Raw genomic sequence first — 13,591 nt, 5'->3', positions numbered from 1 at the left:
GGTAAAATTTCATTCAAATAACTTGCGTTTATTTGTGAAAAAAATGGAAATTTGGCAAAAATTTTGAAAATTTCGCAATTTTCCAACTTTGAAGTTTTATGCCCTTAAATCACAGAGATACGGCACACAAAAAACTTGATAAGTAACATTTCCCACATGTTTGCTTTACATCAGCACAATTTTGGAACCAAAATTTTTTTTTGTTAGGAAGTTATAAGGGTTAAAAGTTGACCAGCGATTTCTCATTTTTACAACACCATTTTATTTTTAGGACCACATCACATTTGAAGCCACTTTGAGGGGTCTATATGATAGAAAATACCCAAAAGTGACACCATTCTAAAAACTGCACCCCTTAAGGTGCTCAAAACCACATTCAAGAAGTTTATTAACCCTTTAGGTGCGTCACAGGAATTTTTTTGAATATTTAAAAAAAATGAACATCTAACTTTTTTTCATAAAAAAAATAATTCAGGTTCAATTTTTTTTATTTTACCAAGGGTAACAGGAGAAATTTGACTGCAAAAGTTATTGTGCAATTTGTCCTGAGTACGCAGATACCTGATATGTGGGGGGGAACGACTGTTTCGGCGCATGGCAGAGCTCAGAATGGAAGGAGCGCCGTTTGACTTTTTCAATGCAAAATTGGCTGGAATTCAGATTGGACGCCATGTCACGTTTGGAGAGTCCCTGATGTACCTAAACAGTGGAAACCCCCTACAAGTGACCCCATTTTGGAAACTAGACCCCTAAGGAACTTATCTAGATGTGTGGTGAGAACTTTGAACCCCCATGGGCTTCACAGAAGTTTATAACATAAAGCCATACAATTAAAAAATCATATTTTTTCCACAAAAATGATCTTTTCACCCTCAATTCTTATTTTTCCAAGGGTAACAGGACCCTAAAAGTTATTGTGCAATTTGTCCTGAGTACGCTGATACCCCACATGTGGGGGTAAACCACTATTTGGGCGCATGGCAGAGCTCGGAAGGGAAGCAGCGCCATTTGACGTTTTGGACTGGAATTGAGATCGGACTCCATGTCGCGTTTGGAAAACCCCTGATGTACCAAAACAGTGGAAACCCCCCACAAATGACACCATTTTGGAAACTAGACCCCTTAAGGAACTTATCTAGATGTGTGGTGAGAACTTTGAACCCCCATGGGCTTCACAGAAGTTTATAACATAAAGCCATACAATTAAAAAATCATATTTTTTCCACAAAAATGATCTTTCACCCTCAATTCTTATTTTTCCAAGGGTAACAGGACCCTAAAAGTTATTGTGCAATTTGTCCTGAGTACGCTGATACCCCACATGTGGGGGTAAACCACTATTTGGGCGCATGGCAGAGCTCGGAAGGGAAGCAGCGCCATTTGACGTTTTTGGCTGGAATTGAGATCGGACACCATGTCGCGTTTGGAAAACCCCTGATGTACCAAAACAGTGGAAACCCCCCACAAATGACACCATTTTGGAAACTAGACCCCCTAAGGAACTTATCTAGATGTGTGGTGAGAACTTTGAACCCCCATGGGCTTCACAGAAGTTTATAACATAAAGCCATACAATTAAAAAATCATATTTTTTCCACAAAAATGATCTTTTCACCCTCAATTCTTATTTTTCCAAGGGTAACAGGACCCTAAAAGTTATTGTGCAATTTGTCCTGAGTACGCTGATACCCCACATGTGGGGATAAACCACTATTTGGGCGAATGGCAGAGCTCGGAAGGGAAGCAGCGCCATTTGACGTTTTTGGCTGGAATTGAGATCGGACACCATGTCGCGTTTGGAAAACCCCTGATGTACCAAAACAGTGGAAACCCCCCACAAATGACACCATTTTGGAAACTAGACCCCCCAAGGAACTTATCTAGATGTGTGGTGAGCACTTTGAACCCCCCAGTGCTTCACAGAAGTTTATAACGCCCGGGCGTGAAAATAAAAAATTCGTATTTTTTCCACAAACATGATCTTTTAGTCACCATTTTTTTATTTTCCCAAGGGTACCAGGAGAAATTGGACCTTAAAAGTTGTTGTCCAATTTGTCCTGAGTATGCTGATACCCCATATGTGGGAGAAAACTACTGTATGGGCACACGTCGGAGCTCGGAAGGGAAGTAGTGACGTTTTGGAATGCAGACTTTGATGGAATGGTCTGCGGGTGTCATGTTGCCTTTGGAGAGCCCCTAATGTACCTAAACAGTGGAAACCCCCCACAAATGACACCATTTTGTAAACTAGACCCCCCAAGGAACTTATCTAGATGTGTGGTGAGCACTTTGAACCCCACAGTGCTTCAGAGAAGTTTATAATGCCCGGGCGTGAAAATAAAAAATTTGTATTTTTTCCACAAACATGATCTTTTAGTCACCATTTTTTTATTTTCCCAAGGGTACCAGGAGAAATTGGACCCCAAAAGTTGTTGTCCAATTTGTCCTGAGTATGCTGATACCCCATATGTGGGAGAAAACTACTGTATGGGCACACGTCGGGGCTCGGAAGGGAAGTAGTGACGTTTTGGAATGCAGACTTTGATGGAATGGTCTGCGGGTGTCATGTTGCCTTTGGAGAGCCCCTAATGTACCTAAACAGTGGAAACCCCCCACAAATGACCCCATTTTGAAAATTAGACCCACTAAGGAACTTATCTAGATGTGAGGTGAGCACTTTGAACCCCCAAGGGCTTCACTGAAGTTTATAATGCCAGGGCATGAAAATAAAAAAATCGTATTTTTTCCAGAAAAATGATCAATTAGTCACCATTTTTTTCATTTTCCCAAGGGTAACAGGAGAAATTGGACCCCAAAAGTTGTTTTCCAATTTGGCCTGAGTACGCTGACACCCCATATGTGGGAGAAAACTACTGTATGGACACACGTCTGGGCTCGGAAGGGAAGCAGTGACGTTTTGGAATGCAGACTTTGATGGAATGGTCTGCGGGTGTCATGTGCGTTTGGAGAGCCCCTGATGTACCTAAACTATTGAAACTCCCCACATGTGACCCCATTTTGGACACTAGACCCCCCACGGAACCTATCTAGATGTGTGGTGAGCACTTTGAACCCCCAAGTGTTTCACAGAAGTTTATAACACTCGGACGTGAAAATAAAAAAATCATTTTTTTCCACAAAAATGATATTTTTGCCCCCAATTTTTTATTTTCCTAAGGGTAACAGGAGAAATTGGACCCCAAAATATGTTTTGCAATTTGTCCTGAGTAGGCTGATACCCTACATGTGGGGGTAAAACACTGTTTGGGCGCATGGCAGAGCTTGGAAGGGAAGGAGCACCATTTGACTTTTTCAACTCAGAATTGGCTGGAATTGAGATCAGACGCCATGTTGCATTTGGAGAGCCCCTGATGTGCCCAAACAGTGGAAACTCCCAATTATAACTCCAACCCTAACCCCAACACACCCCTAACCCTAATCTGAGCCCTAACCCTAGCCCTAGCCCTAGCCCTAGCCCTAACCCTAGCCCTAACCCTAGCCCTAACCCTAACCCTAGCCCTAACCCTAGCCCTAACCCTAGCCCTAACCCTAAGGCTGTGTGCACACGCTGCGGATTTTGCTGCGGTTCCACAGCAGTTTTGGCCGCTGCGGACCAGCAGCAGTTTTTGCTGCGGTGTACAGTTCCATGATTCCCTATGGGAATCAAAAACCGCAGTGCAGACGGTGCGGAATTTTCCGCGCGAATTATCTGCGGTTTTCAATCCGCAGAAAGAATTGACATGTCAATTCTTTCTGCGGATTCTCCTGCGGTTTGCCATCTCCTCTATTGAGGAGATGAAAAACCGCAGGACAAAACCGCAGAGCAATCTGCAGGTAAAACCGCAGGTCTTTTGACCTGCGGTTTCACCTGCGGATTTTACAAAATCTGCGCGGGTGAATCCGCACCTAATCCGCAGCGTGTGCACACAGCCTTACCCTAACGGGAAAATGGAGATAAATACTTTTTTTTAGTTTTATTATTTTTCCCTAACTAAGGGGGTGATAACGGGGGGTTTGACTTACTATTTATGGCGGTTTTTATGTTTGGCGGCTGTCAAACGCTAAAAGACGCTTTTTATTGTAAAATAGTTTTTGCATCACCACATATTGAGAGCTATAATTTTTCCGTATTTTGACCCACTGAGTCATGTGAGGTCTTATTTTTTGCGGGACGAGTTGACGTTTTTATTGGTACCATTTTCGGGCACGTGACATTTTTTGATCGCTTTTTATTCCTATTTTTGGGACGCAGAATGAACAAAAACCAGCGTTTCATGAATTTCTTTTGGGGGGGTGCGTTTACACCGTTCCGCGTGCGGTAAAATTGATGAAGCGGTTTTATTCTTCGGGTCAGTACGGTTACAGCAATACCTCATTTAGGTCTTTTTTTATGTTTTTGTCGGTTTTATGCAATGAAAACTATTTTATATAAAAAATTATTATTTTTGCATCGCTTTATTCTGCGAGCTATAACTTTTTTATTTTTTTGGCTGATGACGCTGTATTGTGGCTCGTTTTTTGCGGGACAAGATGACGTTTTCAGCGGTACCATGGATATTTATATGCGTCTTTTTGATCGCGCGTTATTACACTTTTTGTTTGGCGGTATGATAATAAATCATTATTTTTTGCTTCGTTTTTTATTTTTATTTTTTAAGGGGTTCGCTTAAAGGGTTAACTAATGGGACAGTTTTATAGGGCTGGTCATTACGGACGCGGCAATACCTTATATGTGTACTTTTATTGTTTTTTTTTTTATTATTTCCAAAAAATGGATTTATTGGGGGAATATTTTTTTTTTTTTTTCTAATTTATTTGGCGATTTTTTTTAATTTATTTTTACTTTTTTTTTTAATTTTTTTTTTACTTTATTACATAGTCCCAGGTGGGACATCACTGTCCTGTGACAGATCGCTGATCTGTCACATCACAGATCACTGTGACAGATCAGCAATCTGTCACAGGCATTGAAGCAGACTTCCTCTTGCCTGCGCTTTGCAGGCACTGAGGAAGCCAGCTTCCTCAGGTCCCCGAAGGCCCCCGTCGCCATCTTGGATTCGGGGGCCTGGAGGATAGGAGCCCCCCGCAGCAGCGCTGCACTTTGCGCTGCCGTGGGGGGCTCAGGGAAGCACGGAGGGAGCCCCCTCCCTCCCGATGCTTCCCTTTAACTCCCGGTACACCGCAATCATGTTTGATCGCGGTGTGCAAGGGGTTAACGTGTCGGGGGCGGTCCGTGACCGCCCCTGACACATAGTGCCGGGTGTCAGCTGTGATAATCAGCTGACACCCGGCCGCGATCAGCGGCGCTCACCACGTGGGCACCGCTAATCGCGGTAGACGTACTATCCCGTCCACGGTCTTACGGGCCCGGGTACCGTGGACGGGATAGTACGTCGGATGTCAGGAAGGGGTTAATGAGCATTACTTTTACCAATGTGATTATTTCTACCCGTTTTTGCTTTTGGCAAGCATGTGTGTTTTTGACAGTGTCTAAGTGTTCCTAATTCAAGTAACACCTGATAGGATCAAGGTGCGAAAGCAGGCATCTAGGTGCTTTTTCTTTTTGGCTTTTGGACAAAGGCATGAGAATGTTTTGTGGAGCATGGTTTTGTTTCCCTGTTTGTTCTTTTTCTCCAATAGCCTGACAAATGAAAGGTTCCTGTGTTGCAAAATGTACTTTGTCCTGTCTTCAGACATAGAGGAAGACCTCTTGACTTTGGCTGGCTGTTTTTTTCTTTTTCAAGTTCATTTCAGCATGTTTAACCATCTTTAGCTTTGCATGGAGTTTCTGAAGTGTAGTGGTTGTCACGTTCACCTCACACGCGAACGGTCCCCAGTTCGAAACTAGATAGTAGCATGACATTAGGTGTTGATATTAAAGCTTTTGACGTTGAGTCTTTGTTCTCGATGGCTCGTCATGACCACAGTAACCTTCAGCAGCCGGTTTCTGTAGTGTAGTGGTTATCACGTTCGCCTAACACGCGAAAGGTCCCCAGTTCGAATCTGGGCAGAAACATGCTGTTACCCTTTGGTATCCAAGCTTTTGACTTTCAGTTCACCACAGTAAACACTTGCATCCGGTTTCTGTAGTGTAGCGGTTAGCACGTTCGCCTCACACGCGAAAGGTCCCCAGTTCGAAACTGGGCAGAAACACAGCATTACTCTTGGAAAACGGTCTTTTTGACTTTCAGTGCTTGTTCTTTATTGCTTGCCATGACCACAGCATTTTTTTTTTTTTTTTGGAATCGGTTGGTTTCTGTAGTGTAGCGGTTATCACGTTCGCTTTACACGCGAAAGGTCCTCAGTTCGAAACTGGGCAGAAACACAGCGTTTCTCTTGCAAACTAACGCTTTTGACAATGAGTGCTTGATCTTTAATGCTTGCCATGACCACAGTAAACGCTCTTGTCTGGTTACTGTAGTGTAGTGATTGTCCTGTTTGCCATCCTCCTGAAAGTTCCCTGTTTTGATCCCGGGCATAAACATGTGGCTTTTCTTTATTTTGATCACAAACCTATATTGTTGGCTTAATTAGCATTAGTTAGCATATTCTATTGCTGGTTTAATGAGCATTACTTTTACCAATGTGATTATTTCTACTAGAGTTGAGCGAAACGGGTCGAAAAAATTCAAAAGTCGCCGACTTTTAGCAAAGTCGGGTTTCATGAAACGAAACCCGACCCTAGGATGAGGTCGGCCACGAGGTCGGCGACTTACGCGTTTCAAAAGTTTGTTTTGCGCTCTTTTTCAGCCAATCAGGATCCACGGACACTGTGGGCAACGTGATGACCTAGGCACGGGTCACCACCATCTTTCAGAAGGGCATGCAAGTGATTGGCTTGCTTTGGTGGGCATCACAGGGGGTATAAAAGGGCGTGCACGCCGACCGCCATCTTACTTCTGCCGATCTTAGTATAGGGAGAGGTTGCTGCTGATTCTGTAGGGAGAGCGTTAGGCAGGGAAGAAGACAAAAAAACTACTTCTGCTGCTAGCGATTTGGCCTGCACAACACACAAGTCACTGTGTGTGCAGTGCAAGGGGAAGCTATATTGTGGTGTATCAGTGGTGTTGGTTGTTGGGCTGCCTTTTAAGGCTTCCTGACACGCTGGCATTGCTGTTTACCCACTGCTCCGCAAACTGCTTTTTTAAAAGCAATGCAATCTCCCTTATTCTCTAGTCACTTTTGTCACAGCTGTGCCATCGAGCCTGTCACATAGCGCTCAGATATCAGTGGGCCTCACACAATCCACAAGTGTCCAGTGTCCAAAATTGTGCGCAGAGATTCAAAATCTCCATTATCCTCTCGTCACTTTGGTCACAGGCAGCTGTGCTATCGAGCGTGTCACATAGCGCTCAGATATCAGTGGGCCTCACACAATCCACAAGTGTCCAGTGTCCAAAAGTGTGCGCAGAGATTCAAAATCTCCATTATCCTCTCGTCACTTTGGTCACAGGCAGCTGTGCCATCGAGCGTGTCACATAGCGCTCAGATATCAGTGGGCCTCACACAATCCACAAGTGTCCAGTGTCCAAAAGTGTGCGCAGAGATTCAAAATCTCCATTATCCTCTCGTCACTTTGGTCACAGCTGTGCCATCGAGCCTGTCTCATAGCGCTCAGATATCAGTGGGCCTCACACAATCCACAAGTGTCCAGTGTCCAAAAGTGTGCGCAGAGATTCAAAATCTCCATTATCCTCTCGTCACTTTGGTCACAGGCAGCTGTGCCATCGAGCGTGTCACATAGCGCTCAGATATCAGTGGGCCTCACACAATCCACAAGTGTCCAGTGTCCAAAAGTGTGCGCAGAGATTCAAAATCAACATTATCCTCTCGTCACTTTGGTCACAGGCAGCTGTGCCATCGAGCGTGTCACATAGCGCTCAGATATCAGTGGGCCTCACACAATCCACAAGTGTCCAGTGTCCAAAAGTGTGCGCAGAGATTCAAAATCTCCATTATCCTCTCGTCACTTTGGTCACAGGCAGCTGTGCCATCGAGCGTGTCACATAGCACTCAGATATCAGTGGGCCTCACACAATCCACAAGTGTCCAGTGTCCAAAAGTGTGCGCAGAGATTCAAAATCTCCATTATCCTCTTGTCACTTTGGTCACAGGCAGCTGTGCCATCGAGCGTGTCACATAGCACTCAGATATCAGTGGGCCTCACACAATCCACAAGTGTCCTGTGTCCAAAAGTGTGCGCAGAGATTCAAAATCTCCATTATCCTCTCGTCACTTTGGTCACAGGCATCTGTGCCATTGAGCGTGTCACATAGCGCTCAGTTATCAGTGGGCCTCACACAATCCACAAGTGTCCAGTGTCCAAAAGTGTGCGCAGAGATTCAAAATCTCCATTATCCTCTCGTCACTTTGGTCACAGGCAGCTGTGCCATCGAGCGTGTCACATAGCGCTCAGATATCAGTGGGCCTCACACAATCCACAAGTGTCCAGTGTCCAAAAGTGTGCGCAGAGATTCAAAATCTCCATTATCCTCTCGTCACTTTGGTCACAGGCAGCTGTGCCATCGAGCCTGTCACATAGCGCTCAGATATCAGTGGGCCTCACACAATCCAAAAGTGTCCACTGTCCACAAGTGTGTGCAGAAATTCTAAATCTCCCCTGTCCTATAGACACCTTGTACCTTGTTTTACATTACTATATAGTTTGTTGGATTTTGTCTACATTTCTACCAAAAATGAGGAAGGCTGGTGGAAGAGGCCGTGGAATTGGGCGGGGGTTGGCAGCTGGTAATGATGGTGTTGGTGGTGGATCTGATGGTAGTGGCAAGAGCAAAATAGGACCGAATGCAGGAGGTGCTGACCCTGCGTCATCGTCTGGCTACATAAGGCCTCGAACGCTTAGTTTTCTAGGAGTTGGCAAACCGCTTTTAAAGGCAGAGCATCAGGAAAAAGTTTTGTCTTACATTGCTGACTCAGCCTCCAGCTCTATCGCCTCCTCTTCTTCAGTTGTAAAAAGTAAAAGCACGGAGTCGTCATTGAAGGCTCATGTTCATGAACCACACCTTTCCTTCTGTCCTTCACCCCAACCAAGATTGAAGGATGACGCAGGCCATACTACTGATTACTCCATGGAGCTGTTTTCACATACCATGCCTGGATTATCAAGTGAAATGGTGAATTACCCAGGCCAAGATGAATCTGACATGGAGTGCACTGATGCACAGCCGCTGATGGATTATTCTGCTGGTACATTCACTCAGAGCACTACATTGTCCTCGCAGTGTACAGAGCCAGATTTTGACCCTGATGAGACTCAGGTGCCCCTTCCCGCACACTATACCACCATACACGGTGACACAGAGAAAGGTGCACATGACATAGAAGAGGAGGTGATGGATGACCCAGTTGTTGACCCAGATTGGCATCCATTGACGGAAGAGGGTGCTGCTTCCAATAGCTCAGATGAGGAGCATCCACAGCAGACATCGACATCGCAACAGCTGTTATCTGGCAGGCCCGGAGCACTCCAAAGACAGGTTCCAAACATCAAAAGAGTTGCTGGACAGCTTGTCCAGAGGGTCAAAAGATCACAGCGTGCTAGGCCGCAAAATGTCTGCCAAAGTAGGAAGAGTGCAGTGTGGCACTTTTTTGAACAAAATCCTTATGATCAGGCCAAGGTTATCTGTAAGAAGTGCGCAAAGACCTTTAGCCGAGGGAAAAATCTGAAAAATTTGAATACCAGTTGCATGCTTAGACATTTAACCAGCATGCACTTGCAAGCGTGGACACAACACCAAACCTCAAGTGCCACATGTGCAACTGATCACAACGAAGGTAGTCAGCAACGCTACATTGTTTCCCCCACTGTAAGCCCACCGGTTAGCACAGCAGCAAATGTTGAGGTGTCGTTGCAAGACCACAGCAGTCAGGGAATCCCACTGTTATATCAACGAAAGACTGATTCTAGGCCATCAGAAAGAACACCAACTCCATCACCATCATCAACCCTCTCTCAGTCCGCCCTGTCCACCGCTACTTCCACCATATGCAGCTCTCAAGTCCAGCTCACCCTCCCAGACACTATGAGTAGGTCAAGAAAGTACTCAGTCTCTCATCCGTGTACACTGGGTTTGAACGCCCACATTGCCAAACTAATCTCGTTTGAGATGATGCCCTTTCGGTTGGTGGAAAGCACAGCTTTCCGCGAACTCATGGCCTATGCAGTACCACGCTATGACCTACCCAGTCGCCACTTCTTCTCTCGCAAAGCCATCCCAGCCCTCCACCATGTGAAAGACCGCATTGTCCATGCACTCAAGCAGTCAGTGAGCGGAAAGGTGCACCTCACAACTGATGCATGGTCCAGTCGGCATGGCCAGGGCCGTTACGTGTCCATCACTGCGCACTGGGTTAATGTGGTGGATGCAGGGTCCACAGGGGACAGCGGTGGTGGGACAGTGCTGCCTAGCCCACGGTATAGGAAACAGTTGGCTGTAGGCGTTCGACCCTCCTCCTCCTCCTCCTCCTCCAGAAGCGAAAGCTCGTCCACAGAGCGCAGTCGTACGAGCACTCCATCTGCAGCTGCCACTGTTGCACACGATGTGTCCCCCTATCGAGCAGCTAGTGGAAAGCGTCAGCAGGCTGTGTTGCAGATGATGTGTTTGGGCGACAGACACACCGCCGAGGTGCTGGCCGAGTACTTGAAGCGACAAACTGAGTCATGGCTGGGCAGTGTACATCTTGAGGCAGGCAAGGTAGTTAGTGATAACGGCCGTAATTTTGTGGCAGCCATAGCCCTTTCAAAACTCAGCCACATACCTTGCTTGGCTCACACCTTGAACCTGGTGGTGCAGTGCTTCCTCAAAAATTATCCGGAGTTAACAGCCCTGCTCCAGAAGGTGCGAAGACTGTGCGCGCATATCCGCCGGTCGCCTGTACACTCCGTTCGCATGCAGAAGCTGCAGCGATTGCTCCACCTTCCCAACCACCGCCTCATTATCGACATTGCAACAAGGTGGAACTCCACCCTGCACATGGTGGAGCGGCTGTGCGAGCAGAGGCAGGCCATAATGCATTTGTGGGAGGATACACGGCCAGGCACTTTGAGAGCAGACATGGAGTTGACAGGCGTGCAGTGGTCGAAGCTGAAAGACCTTTGTAAAGTCCTTCAGTGTTTTGAGGAATGCACACGGCTGGTAAGCGCAGACGACGCCATCCTAAGCATGAGCATCCCACTTATGCGTCTGCTCATGCAAACTTTGACGCACCTTAAGGAGCAGGCGTCTGCAGCCAATGTTGATGAGGAGGAAGAGGAGGAGGGAATCCTTGATGACATTCAGCCATTGTCTGCTCAGGGACCTCTCCTGGACGAGGTGGAGGAAGAAGAGGAGGAGGAGGAGGATGATGGGGATGATTACTTAGGGGAGGAGGATGCATCTCATGGGGCAAGTGAAAATGTTGGCGTGGCAAGGTCTGGTACAGGGTTTGTGCGTGACTGGAGGGATGTGGATTTGCCAGAAAGTGCTCCTCCACCCAGCACTCGCAGTGCATCATTGACACCGGGAACATTGGCCCACATGTCAGATTATGCCTTGTGGATCCTAAAAAGGGACCCCCGCATTGCCAAAATGATGAACGATGACGACTACTGGTTGGCCAGCATCCTGGATCCACGCTATAAAGGCAAATTACAAAACATCATGCCACAGGAGAACCTTGACCTAATATTGGCTAATAAACAAGCAACTCTGGTAAATCGGTTGCTTGAGGCATTCCCAGCACACAGCAGCGGTGATGGTTCTCACACGAGCCGTACGGGCCGGGGGCAGCTTGGCAGAGGTGTTCGTGGTGCACACAGCAGAAGTGGCGTTGGAGACAGGGGTTTCATGACAATGTTGTGGACTGATTTTTCAAATACCGCTCACACAACTGGTAATACTGCATCGATGGAAAGTGACAGGAGACAGCAGTTGTCAACTATGGTTACAAACTACTTTTCCTCCCATATCGATGTTCTCCCACACAGGTCATTCCCCTTTGACTATTGGGCCGCTAAACTGGACACCTGGCCTGAATTGGCCCAATATGCCTTACAGGAGCTCGCTTGCCCAGCTGCAAGTGTGCTATTGGAAAGAGTCTTCAGTGCAGCTGGATCAATCCTGACAGAAAAAAGGACCCGTCTGTCAACCCAAAATGTGGATGATCTAACCTTCATTAAAATGAACCACGCATGGGTTTCCAAGGATTTTGTCCCACCTTCCCCTGATGACACATAGGGTGACAGAAAAATGGCTTGCTTTGGTCCACCTCTTCCTGGTACTTCACCTATTTCGCCTTTTGCATCAGCTGAATGTCCAACATCAACATATGCCACTTTCTAAAACTCCCTAACTGTGCTGCCTCCCCCCCATGGCCGGGGTCACCACCTACCGCATGACACCGTGCGAGTGCCGTTGCCCTGGAAAGGTGGGTAGGCCGACTCTTGGGCGCGGGCACTGGCACAGGGTCCCTCATAGTGCAATCAAGTGTCTCTGACAGTGGTGGTGCACACCCGCCGTCAGACACACCGCTGTACTATGAGGGGCCCAGTGCCAGAACCGACGCCCACGAGTGGGCCCCCTTGCTTGGGCAGGGCCCCAGCATTTGCAATCTTTACTTCTCCCTGTTCCTCCGCTGTGTAATCTGGGCCGTCAAATCCACACTGTGCCTGACACCGTCTGAGCCTTCCTCCTGAGACATATATTTTGAATGTGTACGCTATCCATACATGTTATCCAGGGATACGGTACCCTTTCTAACCTTTGTGCAATCACGTGCAATCCATACTGGGCGTGAGAACGGCTGGCGAGCTGTTAAGCAAGCTACAGCACCTGTCCAGACAAGTACAGGGATTCCCTAGCGAGGAGACTTATTTGATTGTTTTCAATGTTGGGACAGCAATTTTTGGGGAGCACTATACTCTGGAGAATGATAGATGGGGCCCACCATACACTGGAACATTCCAAAGGTGGACATCAGACACTGGAGCAGCATTTACAGGGCCCATTATACACTAGAGCATTAGAAATGGGGCCCATTATGTTTGGAGCATTATTTGGGCCCATAAGACAGTGGAGCTTCATCCATGGGGACCAACATATACTGTAGCATTATGTGGAGCTCATCATATACTGTTTCAAACATTATATGGGACCAATGATTCTGTATGGAGAAATAGATGGGCCTCGTCATGAGATGTAAAAAGTGAGGTATTTTTCATTGTACTATACCGCTATTTATCTGCCGTATCGGAGCATGATGAGTTGTGGTATGTGTTAAAGGGGCGCTCTTTCGCCCAGGGCACATGAAAACCTGCAGCCAGCCCTCCCCCCCACAACTTTAGCCAAATAACCCCCATTTTTCAGTGCGTAACTTGTATTATGAAGTTAATTAAGGTTGACAAGCTTAAGTAAGAAGAATTGATGCTTTTGGCATTCAAATGGGCACTGTAGGTGTGTTTCCTGTCCTCCTCTCACTGCCGACTTTTATTCCCCATTGACTTACATTGGGTTTCGTGTTTCGGAACGACCCCGACTTTTCCCTATAATCGGACGATCTTGCTCGACCCGACTTTTGGAAAAGTCGGGTTTCA

The 13,591-nt window shown here is 46.7% G+C and overlaps 3 non-coding genes across 3 annotated transcripts; all 3 read left to right on the top strand.

The window, feature by feature from the left end:
- The first annotated feature begins 5,943 nt into the window (after window positions 1-5,943).
- TRNAV-AAC (transfer RNA valine (anticodon AAC)) lies at window positions 5,944-6,016 on the top strand. Its single transcript has one exon. It is a non-coding gene; the product is annotated as a tRNA-Val (tRNA).
- A 64-nt stretch (window positions 6,017-6,080) lies between these two features.
- Window positions 6,081-6,153, top strand: TRNAV-CAC (transfer RNA valine (anticodon CAC)). Its single transcript has one exon. It is a non-coding gene; the product is annotated as a tRNA-Val (tRNA).
- A 99-nt stretch (window positions 6,154-6,252) lies between these two features.
- On the top strand, window positions 6,253-6,325 carry TRNAV-UAC (transfer RNA valine (anticodon UAC)). Its single transcript has one exon. It is a non-coding gene; the product is annotated as a tRNA-Val (tRNA).
- The last annotated feature ends 7,266 nt before the right edge of the window (window positions 6,326-13,591 follow it).

Source organism: Dendrobates tinctorius, unplaced genomic scaffold (genome assembly GCF_039654945.1).
Source record: "Dendrobates tinctorius isolate UK_male_01 unplaced genomic scaffold, ASM3965494v1 ptg000332l, whole genome shotgun sequence".
NCBI lineage: Eukaryota > Metazoa > Chordata > Amphibia > Anura > Dendrobatidae > Dendrobates > Dendrobates tinctorius.
The sequence above is the reverse complement of the archived record's forward strand: the minus strand, read 5'-3'. Positions and strand labels throughout refer to the sequence as shown.